We start from the raw sequence: 13266 nt of genomic DNA, 5'->3' as shown, positions 1-13266 counted from the left end.
GTGGCGCGATCCATAACCTCCAGTAGCTCATCACACTCAGGGCAGGAGGACTGCCCCTCCTTCCTCAAAAAGAAAGACCGACGAGAGCGGAGCTTTTTCATTGAAAAACGCTCGCAGTGAACGCAGATTGCTCCCTCGAGGACATTGCGTGCGTCCTCTTCTCCCAAACAAAAAACGCAAAGATCATGTGTGTCATCAGGTGTCAAATAACGAAGACACTGATCCACACATCTCCTAAACGTCTTGCTAGTGCTCACCATAATAACGGAAGAAAGATCGTTCTTACCACCGGAATGCACGCTTCAAGATCATTGAAGATGAAGAAGAGGATGACGTGTTCTCCCGACGCCTATTTATACTATAGTCGCACCGGTAGTGATGTCATAGGCTGTCGCCGGCCAACATGTTGTTGGTGTTTTTTGAATGTATGCTTCAGACACGGGTCACGTCGAGGCGTTCCCCATAGCGACCCCTAGAGGACTCAGTTCGAAGTTCCCTTGAAAGGGTACTTGGACAAGAGCCGAGCACTATTATCATTATCAAAAGAGACACCGTTATTGGTTTCAAGGTAGTCACATACCAACTATACATGTTAAAACAATTATATTGTAATATTTTTTTTTGTGTGCACATTATGACAAGGTATAATAAGGTTGCAGGATTGTTTTGCACACAGTATTAAACTTTCCTGAAACTTTCGCCGTCACAACTCCGAAACGAAAATGAAAAATATATAATAATAAACTAAACAATTAAACTTGCAAAAAGCACATACTTTGTGGTCAAAATGAGCCTAAAATGCAAAACAATAAGCCTGATTAGGGATAGTAAAGATCAATTTACAAAAGCATAAACAAAATAACTTCATTCATTCAAAAGCATTTGAACAATTGCAATTACTGTATACCTTGTTTGTGAAAATGTTCAATACAGTCAGAAAATGTAAAAACAATAAAAAATAAAATAAATAAATGTTAAGTACAGTTCATCATATGATCTTATATAATTTTTATTTTGATGTGTTTTTTTGTAAATAAGTTTGTTATAATCCTATTTTGATCTGTTTACTATTTGCAGTAGTTACTATATTTCACTTTTCATAGTGTGATTTGTGGTTCATTGTAGGCCTATTAATAAACTAGGGTAAGTTTGATCCTCAAACATCATTGTAATTGTTAATTATGATAGGCCTATTAATATATGGAAACCACAATTAAAAAACAAAAACATGCACAAATATACTGTCCCCGTTTTTTAATTTGTAGATAACCACAAGTGAGATTTCAATGACATTTTGACCATTGAACTAGGAAATATCCCCAGTTTTAATTTCAGAAATCTGGTCACCTTATTACTGTCCCAATAAGGTGGCATCCATTTTTTATTTGAATTAAAATTATAATTTACACTCAATACGTTATTATTGCATACTGTTGTATAATTTACAATATCGAGGTGCAGATTATTGCCACTACTTGCAATAAGTAGTATAAATTGCAGAAAATCCTGCTTTTTTATCATAGTCTAAATTAAATCTATCACTATTTGCACTTGGTGTAAATAGCATACCGCTAAGAAAATACTGCTATTCTCACTTAGTGTAAATATAATCCATTGTTATTTGAACTTAGTGTAAATAGCCTCTATCGATTCTATTTGATTCAATGTATTATTGTTTATTTTCATAATATTTAATCTGTTAAAATGTTTTATTTCGTGTGTTTGTTATTGTCCTCTTGTATTATTGACAAACTATTGTCCTGTTTGACATACACACACCTTGGTAGGCTATTATCAGCTATTTAATGGTATTTAAATATATTCTAATGCATTTATACGACTTGCTTATAATCAGCATAAATCTATTGATTGTGAAAACAGTTACATGAATGCAGTTGAATGCATGAATGCAGTTAAACAGTATGGATATGGTCTGGTTATTTTGTATTTTGTTAAAACTATTACAGAAATCTGACCTGTTTCATTGATGTATGATTAACAAAAATGCATCACATTACGATTATTATTAAAACTTACATTTTAACCTAACTTGTTAAACAAATATGACATTAAAGGTTCTCATTTATGATTAAATGCAATTCTGAGTGTTATGAAATAGACACTATATGCACACTAGTGACACATGCCAAGCACAAAAAACACATTTTCAAATTATAAAGAGAGTATGCACAGAGAAGCAATACAAAAAGCTGTTTTATACACTCTGTGTTATGAACCAGGTTAAACATAGCCAGTGTTGGGCAGTAACTAGTTACTGTAAAAATTTTAAGTTTTGCAGTAACTAGTAGTGTAACTAATTACTAATAAGATTTCAGTCATAATATTACAGTTACGCTACTTTTGCATCAACCCCTACCGAATTCCTAGATTTATTTTCATAATTTTCACGACTCGCACAGGCACATGAAGTCACCAGTGCCTCAGGAAAGATTGAAATATGGAAAAGCTTACATTCAGGGGATGGAAATATTGCCATTACAATGATTTTGTCAGGAGAAATGGTGATCTGAACACAGATGTGTAAGTTGTGGCATTACTTTACTCTAGCATTACATGGCTTGCCCACCCACATCCCTCTGATCCTGATATTAATTATATTACTATAATTAAAAATCTTATGAACTTATGTGATTTATTTTGATAAAATACTTCATGAAATATCATATATGGGTAACAGAGAAATTATAGCTACAATTAGCTTCAAGCTACACATGACAATTACAACACTTTTTCTTAAAAATCACTATCAATCACCATTGAGTGTTTGTAATAACTTCTGACTGTGATCCAATGCAGATTTTAGTCAAATGATGAGGCAAATATATTGTTCGTAACATTTTAGAAGAATTGTATGGGGACGATACACAATTACAACTTGCAGTGAAGGAAAAGTAATGTAACTAGTAGTGTAACTAATTACCGTTGCCAGATAGTAATAAGTAAAGTAGTAATATTACTTTTGAAAGGAGTAACTAGTAACAAGTAATACATTTTTTGGAGTAACGAGCCCAACACTGAACATAGCAGAGATTTTTCTAATTTTTTAATGTTTTTTTTTACATGCACCTGTTATCAGGTGTGATTATATTTACAGCTTAGATGTCGCATGCAACAAAAGTATTTACAAATAAAATATTCAGAAAAGTAGGCATGCAATCCTGATCATTGCATCCAGCAGATCTTTGAGCAACAGTGTAAGTTGATTAGAATGATTTCCTCCTCGCAGGACATTTTCCCTTTCATTGCGCTCTACAGTAGATGTGCTCCACTGCATATTGATTAACATTCCGCCCAATGAAGAGAAGATTCAGAAGGACACTCAGCGGCTCTCAATGCATTTCCATCAAGCTTTGTCATCTCATTCTAGAGGCACACTGAATAATTTCCATGAGAACAAAGAAGTGCAGTTCCCTCATCAGCAAATCAATATTTATGAAGCCTTTAATTGAAGAGCACAGGGGGAAAGTCTACCCGGTTACATAACGCACTTTTGACCGCTATCAGCGCTCTCGCTGTTGTCGTTCTTGTACATCTAAATGTGGTTTTGCATTTTGATGAAAGCAAATGTGTGCAGGCATTATCTGATATTACAGGTGACTTTGTTGAGAAGAATATAGCAAGCTGGACAGGTACAGGCCAGCTATCTAGTGCATTATGATAAATACAGGTACAGATCATAAGTGCTGGATGCTCTTAAAAAAAGATTGCAACCAAAAAGGAAAATTATTTTATTATTTACACTCCTGTTCTCGTGGCCCTGCAACCCAAATTATATTATTAATATGGTAACACTTTAGTATAGGGACCAATTATCACTGTTAACTAGTTGCTTATTAACATGCCTATTATTAACATATTGGCTGTTTATTAGTCCTTATAAAGCACATATTCTGCATGACCATATACATCCCTAATCCTACCCAATACCTAAACTAAACAACTACCTTACTAACTATTAATAAGGAGCAAATTAGGAGTTGTTTTTAGTCAAAAGTCATAGTTAATGGTTTGTTAATAGCAAGAATTGGACCTTAAAAGGCACCTATTATGTAAAATCCACTTTTACATGGTGTTTGGACATAACTGTGTGTTGGCAGTGTGTGAACACAACCAGCCTACAATGATAAAAAATCTACCCAGTGTTGACAACTTAGTGACTTTGTCGCTAGATTTAGCGACTTTTCAGACCCCTTTAGTGATTTTTTTTTTCAAAAAAGCACCTAGCGACAAATCTAGAGACTTCTTTGACAAACCTTATTTAGTTTAGAGGCCTATGATTTCTGCGCACGAAAACACGGACGGAATCGCAGAATCCAGTCATAAAAATGGAATGTGTTTAATGTGGAAAGTCACGGAATTTGTCAAAGTTTGGGTGAATTAATCAAAAGTAGGTCATTACACTTAAATCAAAGCGCGAAACGGACTAGTATCTGTAAAGGGGTTATATGACGTTGCTAAAAATAACATTAGTTTGTGTATTTGGTGTAATGCAATGTGGTTACGCGGTTTAAGGTTCAAAAAACATATTATTTTCCACATACTGTACATTATTGTTTCTCCTCTATGCCCCACCTTTCTGAAACGCGTCGATTTTTACAAAGCTCATCGTTCTGAAAAGCGTGGTGTCTCTGATTGGCCAGCTATCCAGTGTGTTGTGATTGGCCGAATTCCACAAGCATGTGACGGAAATGTTACGCCCCTTACCAGGTTCAGGAAATTTCCTCCGTAAAATGCGTTGCACACACTAGAATAGTTGGATTGTACTGTTCTGTGTTGGGTGGTTCAGTGTTGTAAATAAAACTTAACCACTGATTTCTAGTTGTGTCATCTATTGGAAGGCAAAACAAAGTAGTTTGGCTTTCACAATGAAACACACAGCATCTCCACGATATGGCGGCGGCGACAATACCACAGCGAGAATAAAAGTTACGCCTTCTTTCTTTGCGTATACTTTTGGGCGGTGTTATGCAAATCTTCCCACACAGTGACATAGATATGTGGGGGCGTGTTTGAACGAGGTGTTTTAGGAAGGCGTGGCTGAGCATTCACCATTATAAAGAATATCTCTTTGGGTTTGTGACTTTAATCTTTGTAACTTTATGGATCTTCTGTATGCACGAACAGCTTTTAACACTCCAAAGACAAAGGAAAACATGAAATTGCATCATATGACCCCTTTAAGCTACAAAAAGACTATTTAAATATGAGTAAGTAAGTCTCTGTGTGAATGAAAGGCGCAGGCGCGCCATTTTGTTTACTACACACATACTGAAGCGCGCGTGATGCTCACGGTGATTTCAGCATCTGCCGCCTCAATATACGAGTACATGAACATAAACAATCTCTAGAAATGCTCAGAGTCACTTCATGAGCATTTGATCATTTCATTTGAGAGAAACTATTGTCATATCATATGCACACAGAATTTTTAAGGTATTCATGGCAACCTGTCAAAATAAAAGTTCAGTTTAACTTGAAGAAATTATTGTGCCTGAAATATATTACTGTTGTTCAGTAGAATGTACGTAATACTACAACTACTACTACTATTACTAAAATTATTAAAACTTTATTTTTTTACGGAATAATTACACAATATTTATTTAATATTTTATTGTTAATACTAAATAATAAAAAAAGTTTGTTTAATTTTTATTTGGTTAATAGATTAATTGAATTAATGTTTTATGCCTTCATTTGATAACCAGAAAAAAAAAAAATACAAAACACAGAATTTCTGAGGGGGGAAAAACAATATTTCATAGGCTATTGTAAAAATAAATTGTAATAAATAGTTTTTATATTATTATTCATTCAAATAATTATACATTCATAAACATAATGTTGTTATAATAAAACAGAAGGTGAGAAAAAAATAAAACATTTCATAGGGCCCTAAACATGTACTTTTTGTTAAACTTTTAATAAATTGATGTTAAGTTGTATAAGTTTCATGATTTTATTTAATTGATCAAATGTAATTTAACCATTAAAAAAGAGTCCAGATCAAATTAAAACACTCCTTATTTTTTAATCCCCATTAAACCAAATCAGTCTCATTAGACATGCCGTTTTGATTCTCTGAACATTGTGATGTCACAGTGTTTAGGCCCCACCCACGGTCGCTGACTAACACCACCGTTTTAGCATAGACCACGCCCTGAGTGAGCCGCACACAATCCGCCATGTTTATCTTCACGCTAGAGCATTTAAAAGCAGCATTCAATTTAGAAATGTCTTCTTATTAAAGTTATTGAAGTTGTTCGGACAAGAGCAGTGAGTGATTTTCTGTTTTTATTTTATTGTTTGGGTCATATAACAGCGCAGACAGCAGTATAGGTACTGCATATTACGCTGCTGTCACTTCATACACAGATCTAATATAAACATGCAATTTCTTTCCCAGCTGTTTACCTTCACAGACATAGCTGACTGTTTTTGTAACATGTTTTTAACATAACCTTGTGTGTATTTGACAGTTTAAGACATGCAAGAGAACTTAGTAAACAATATCAGCATACTGGTTTGAAACAACATGAGGGTGAGTCAATGATTGTGGGTGAACTAGCCCTTTAAAATGCAGTGCTGTTCTTTCAGGCAATCTTTTTTAAATGTGGTTTTGTGATAATGTATATGATAAAACATGGCATTTAAAGGTGATACGCCATCTTGCTAAATATTTCTTAAGAAAGTGCACTGAAAGGATTTGCATGCTCTTATGTTGAATGTCTATGTCATATTCTTCCATAAGCTTTGAATGAAATGTGCCTTTGAGAAATACATAAACATCTCTAGCAATGACTCCATGCATTTAAGACATCCAGCTGCCCTCTCCAGTCTGCACTCCGTCATGGATTTATATTGAAAACATTTGATTGCTTGAGGTGTTTGCTGAGAGAAAGGAAAGCAGCGTGATCTGATAATATAAGCACAAACGTGACTTGTATGTGAACGGCTTTTAGAGTTGAGCTGATTTAACACAGTGGTTTTCATCATCGGCTTAATTTTACTGTGTTCTTTCCATGAAAGAAGTGCCATAGTTGTACTTGCATTTGTCCTATCAATGTAACACTGGTGGGTAAAACACACAAACTGATAATCACAATGGGCCAGATTTACTAAACAGGGCAAACTAGTGTAATTAGTGCAATCCCATAAAACCGCAGATGGGAGTGGGAAGTTCTGCTGGTGATTTACTGACAATGCACAAATTAAAGAACACAGATGCAGCCAGATAATTTCTATACAAATTTTGCATCTGAAAGGGAACCTCTAATGCATATGCAATAAGGTCAGCTGCAAAAATAACTGTCCACGCATTGCATTGCTATTTTTTCACTGTGCATCTTTTTTTTTTTCTTTTTTTTACGCCAAAAGAGGGTTTGCAAATCTGGCACAATGCAGGATGTTCCTTTATGCACACCGTAGAAGATTTGAGCAACTGAAGACCAAGAACAACATGAAAAGGACAGTAATGTTGGTGATTTTTTAACATCCTATGTTCTCTTTAATTTCATGAAAGATCAGGGAATTGACTACAGGCTAATGGCTAATTACATGCTAATTGAATTATCACTTTGTCTCTCCCCAAAATGATCGTTATTTTATTGGATGTAGAACATGCTCCCACTCTTTGAGTTTGAAAAAAAAAAGCCATAAAACACAATTAATATCAAAAGGATTACGAATGGTTTTAGTTTCTGAATTTCCAGCACATAAGCCACAATTAGGGTGACACTTATATTATCATATAAAAATATTTCACGGATTTTTGGCAAAAACTGTTCAAGTCTCAGTGCCATCCAACTTTACCTTCATAAATACAGTACACTCATGTAAACCATTGTATAATATATTGAAAATATCACTTGCACGAATGTTTAAACTGTTGCAAAATGTGAACTATATTATCGCACAGCTCTCCATATAAAGCTGGATATAAAAGTACATCCAACTTTATCTGCATACTAAATTGCAAATCTCAGCTCTGTGGTTGTTTAAATTGTCACAAGCCCCACATCACATCCACCCACCCATAACTCCACCACACCAGATAAGCACCAGGATTTAAAGGGGTCATATGATGAAATTTCATGTTTTCCTTTGTCTTTGGAGTGTTAAAAGCTGTTCGTGCATATAGAAAATCCGTAAAGTCACAAAGATTAAAGTCTCAAACCCAAAGAGATATTCTTTATAAAAGTGAACACTCAGCCACGACTTCCTAAAACGCCTCATTCAAACACGCCCCCACATATCTATGTCACTGTGTGGGAATATTTGCATAACACCACCCAAATGTATACGCAAAGAAAGAAGGCATAACTTTTATTCTCACTGTAGTATTGTCGCCGCCGCCGCCATATTGTGGAGACGCTGTGTGTTTCGTTGCAAAATCCAAACTACTTTGTTTGGCCTTCCAAATGAGGACATAACTAGAAATCAGTGGTTAAGTTTTATTTACAACACTGTTCCAGAACAGTACAACCCAAATATTCGAGTGTGTGCAGCGCATTTTACAGAGGAAAGTTTCCTGAACCTGGTAAGGGGTGTTACATTTCTGTCACACGCTTGAGGAATTCAACCAATCATAATGCACTAGGTAGCTGGCCAATCAGAGCACACCATGCTTTTCAGAACGATGAGCTTTGTAAAAATCTACGCGTTTCAGAAGGCGGGGCATAGAGGAGCAACAATAATGTACAGTATGTGGAAAAAAATGTTTTTTTTTACCTTAAACCGTTTAAACATAGTGCATTACATCAAATACACAAAATAATGTTATTTTTAACAACGTCATATGACCCCTTTATCAGCCTACTGGGGACCAGAGGCACAAAAAAAAAAAATACTAAACCAAATAGGTATCTAAATTATGATAAATTTTGTTACCTTTTTCTATCAAATTTGTCATGAAATGAAATGTCCACCAGGCTGTCAGAGTTGTTGCTATCATTGGTGTTTTAAAACAGGACTGTTTTTTTTTTTTTTATTATTGTCTGACTATAGAATAGTAAGTCTGAAATGCGAATATCTAGCCATATGTTTTCTGATGGGTTTGGATAAATCCATTTGAATATATTTTGAAGCTGGTTGGCCATAAATTTAGTAAAATAAATGTAGTGCTTCCAGTCCTCCTTGTGTTTTTGGTTTTTGTAGGCTAGTCATTTTAATTATTGGGGTATTATTTTTCCAGTAAAGTTTGGTAATGATTGAGTCTAAAGATTTCAACCAGGTGAGAGTGGGTTGTTTTTGAATCATTGAGAATAAATAGTTTTGTTTAGGGAGTACAGTCACTTTAAGTACTCCAGCGATGAAGATCATCATTTATTGTTATAAGTAATGTGGTGGAATTAAGACTAAACAACTCTGACAGCCTGGGGGAAACATTAATGCCTAAATACAGTATGCGATGTGAATGGTGCATAAAAGTGCCTATCGGTGATGTCTGGGATGTCACAACCAAGCTGTTGGGATGTATTGAAAGAGTAGAATATTTACTCCAGTTGAATATTCAGAAACATTAGAGAATGAATCAATAAGTTTCATTTGTGTCTTGTAATGATGATGATCATTGGGGACGGGGTCTTGTAGATACAGTAATAAGTCATCTGCATAAAGACTGATTTTGTGGTGTATATTTGTATATTTAGTGTTTGAAGTCCTTTTTTGGCGGATGGCTGCTGCTAACTGCAAAAAAAGATGGAGTAATGAGGGGAAGAGTGGGCATCCTTGTCTAATCCCACAGTGCAGTGTGAAGCTATATGGTGTTAGTCTATTGGTGATGACAGTGGTTGTATGTGATGTATAAAGAATTTTGATCCAGCTAATGAATGACTCCCCTAAACTAAATCTCTCTAATGTAGAAAACAGGAATTTACAGTTTACCATATCAAAAGCTTTTTCTGCATCCAGAGTAACTGGTTTTTGCTTTTTGAATTGAAGAATAATACATTAAGTTGAAAAGTATGTGTGTATTGGTAGATGCTAGTCTAAAGCTGCTTTGAAACAATGTGTATTGTGAAAAGTCCTATGTGACTTCTTACATTTGACTGCTGTAGGTGGAATGACAACTGAGGCACACCTGTCAAAATTCAGTGTTACATTCCAAGTTAGTTCCAACTCAAGGCATTTTCTATTTGTATAAACTCAAGATAGCCAAACCTAACACATTGTTGGGTGCCTCCTTATGCCTCAGGTCTGAAATAGCTTTGTTGTAATGTCCAGCTGTCACACAGTCCCAAAAAATACAACATTAACTGTGGTTATGTTTAGCCTAAAACTGCTCCTCCGATTAAACAAGACGCAGGTAACCATACCTGCAATTATTAAAGTTTACATTTAAAGTGAAGAATGACCTGTTTGGTGAGTGAAAATATTCTGACACGTATTCCATGTTTCAGAAACACAGGGTTATGATTGAAAGCACTTGGATGGTTTGTTTATAATACAAGCATTGCTCATGAATGAGTTGTTCATTCTGCGTAAACCCAGAACACCAGCTAGGGCTTTGATAGGAGTCTCTCTGTCACTATGAGTGGCAGCTGGGAACAATAGCTCATTGTTGGCACCACTGCCGCCCAGGTCTATTTTGGATTTCTTCCTTTTATAGTGTGTTATAGGACCTGCTTGTCGGGCCGATCTCTCCTCCCTGGGGTCAAATGATATAAAAGCTTTAACAGACAATCTGCCCTGAGCAGCTCCCTCCCATCCTGTCTGCAGTTTCTGACTTCCCTGCTCATCCAGGAGACTCTTCACATCATCACCATGGCTCCCAAGAAAGTTGAGTGCAAGAAGCCAGAACCCAAGAAGCCAGAACCCAAGAAGCCTGAACCCAAGAAGGAGGCCGCTCCGGCCCCAACAGCCCCCAAACCAGCTCCGCTGCCCGAACTCGAAGCCCCCAAAGAACCCGCATTCAATCCCGAGGCCATCACGTTGGAGTACACCGCCGACCAGATTGAAGAGTTCAAAGAGGCGTTTCAACTATTCGACCGCACACTGAAAGGAGAAATTAAGATTACGTATGCCCAGTGCGGGGACGTGATGCGAGCTTTGGGCCAAAACCCAACTAATGCCGATGTGCTGAAAGTCCTGGGGAAACCTAGACCGGAGGAAATGAACTCCAAGCTGGTAGACTTTGAGACCTTTTTGCCAATGCTGCAGCATATCTCCCGCTCGAAGGATCAGGGCAACATTGAAGATTTTGTGGAAGGACTGAGAGTTTTTGACAAGGAGGGCAACGGAACCATCATGGGGGCCGAGCTACGGCACGTTCTGGCCACGCTGGGCGAGCGGATGACAGAGGATGAGGTAGATCGACTGATGGCTGGACAAGAGGACACCAACGGTTGCATCAATTACTCTTCATTTGTCAAACATATTATTTCTGGTTGAACTGGATTTATAGGAGCTAACTGGATGGCATGGGTAAATAATAGTGTGGGTAACTAAGAAAACCATTTATACTTTTTCTTCCCTGAAATATGTTGTTTTACAGTAATGGTTCATTTTAAATTTGAATGGTGTTAAACATCACATTGACGTTTTCACTTCCTCTTCAATACCTTTTTTCTATACATTATGACTTATGTGCACTTCTGTGTTTTGTAGATTTCGTCAAATGGCATATGTGTTCAGTCACAAAGATGTGCAAACAATAAAAATATAGATTGGCATGGGCTTTGCTTTTTTTTATGAGGAAGGCACAAGATTGCCTTAAATTGTACTTGTTGCTCTTCTCTAAAGCGTTAATTAATAAAAAAAATAAATAAATACTAAATAATCACACGAATGTTGTTCCAAATCCAAATGACTTTCTTCTGTTTACCATAAAATGATATATTGGCAAGCTGCTCATGTTTACATCCAATGGGGTTTAAATGCTGTCAAGCTCAAAAAAAAAATAAAAAAATCCACCTTATGTTATATTCCAAACCTTCTGAAGCCATACAATAGTGTTGTGTGAGGAACAGATGGAAATTGAATTTGTTGCTCATTGTAAATCATCCCTTCTGCTGTAATTCTCATTCATGTTCACATAAATTCACATGTGGCACATCAAGACGTGCAACACTACGTTTGATATCAATGGCATTTGGTTATGAGACACACAAACACCAACAGTATTCGTTGTAACTGTAATAACGCAATAGCAAATTTGAAAGTAGGTCAAAAGTTAATTATGGGTGAACTATTGCTTAAAGCTCCATTTTTAATGCAATCCATCGGTTGCATAGTAATGAGGTAACACAACATGTTTCCACATCACAACACTGCCCCAAACCACTACACATCTGGTCTTGCCGTATCGAATATCTGTAACTAGAGAAAAAAAAAATGCTCTGAATTAATAATCACTTGCACCCTCAAAAGTATTTCGTATTAAAACGAGTCTCTATGCTATTAGTACAATGACACATTCTTAATGAAGTTTTGATTCACTTCCATAATGAATCACATTTAGCTCTGAGATGGAAACAGTCTTGCTGAACATCATGCAGCAATCCTGCACTTTTGAATCTGTGACCTTTTCCCATGCAGCCTGCAGAGTCCGGGCTGCTTTTGAAGACACCTTGGGATTTTGCTTTGATGTGGTATGGAGCTTCTCTCTATAAGAAGGCCAGGCAGACGGACTGTGTCCGTGCATCAATTGGAATGCAGGCTATGTAATCTCAGCACAGGAGAGGCAGGTCTTCCAGCCGTGTACTTAGGAAATTCAGCTATCTATGGATTGTAGGGAGGGTGGTGTAGGGAGAGAGCACTTGAAAGTGTGGCCAAGAGCACAGAAGAGGGACAGGGGTGATCTTTAAACACCATTCTCCTGTCATCAGGCTGACAGCTGGCCCGGGTCTCCCATCTGTGATCCCTGGTGTCAGGCTTACACTTGGCTTGGCCTCTATGGCAGCACATAAACATGAATTTCACACCACTGGACACAAACGGTGATGGTGCCAGAGACTTCTGCGCTTCACCGGTGCTGCTCGACAGGACACAACGTTCCTGTGATGTAAATCCAGCCCTGAATCGGAGTCTGTCCCGGATGTTCTTAATGGTTTGGAGAAGCGGTGTTCATTTATATGCATCCATTTGCAAAGATGTTGAATGGGATGCAGATTGGCAGATAGCTGAATGAGCTGGTTTATGACAATTTAATAGTAGCAGATGTTATAGTATACAGGAAAGTGGAAAATATGACCCATATGACTTTCTATATGAAACGGAAATAAAAGAATAAATAATAATAATAAT

General features: G+C 36.7%; 1 pseudogene; it reads left to right on the top strand.

Annotated features, from left to right (window-relative positions):
• Nucleotides 1-10715: 10715 nt before the first annotated feature.
• On the top strand, nt 10716-11732 carry LOC107683763 (myosin light chain 4 pseudogene; annotated as a pseudogene).
• The last annotated feature ends 1534 nt before the right edge of the window (nt 11733-13266 follow it).

This window comes from Sinocyclocheilus anshuiensis, unplaced genomic scaffold (assembly GCF_001515605.1).
Source record: "Sinocyclocheilus anshuiensis isolate Anshui unplaced genomic scaffold, SAMN03320099.WGS_v1.1 scaffold1549, whole genome shotgun sequence".
NCBI lineage: Eukaryota > Metazoa > Chordata > Actinopteri > Cypriniformes > Cyprinidae > Sinocyclocheilus > Sinocyclocheilus anshuiensis.
Note: the sequence above shows the minus strand (reverse complement) of the source record. Positions and strands in the feature narration are given on the sequence as shown.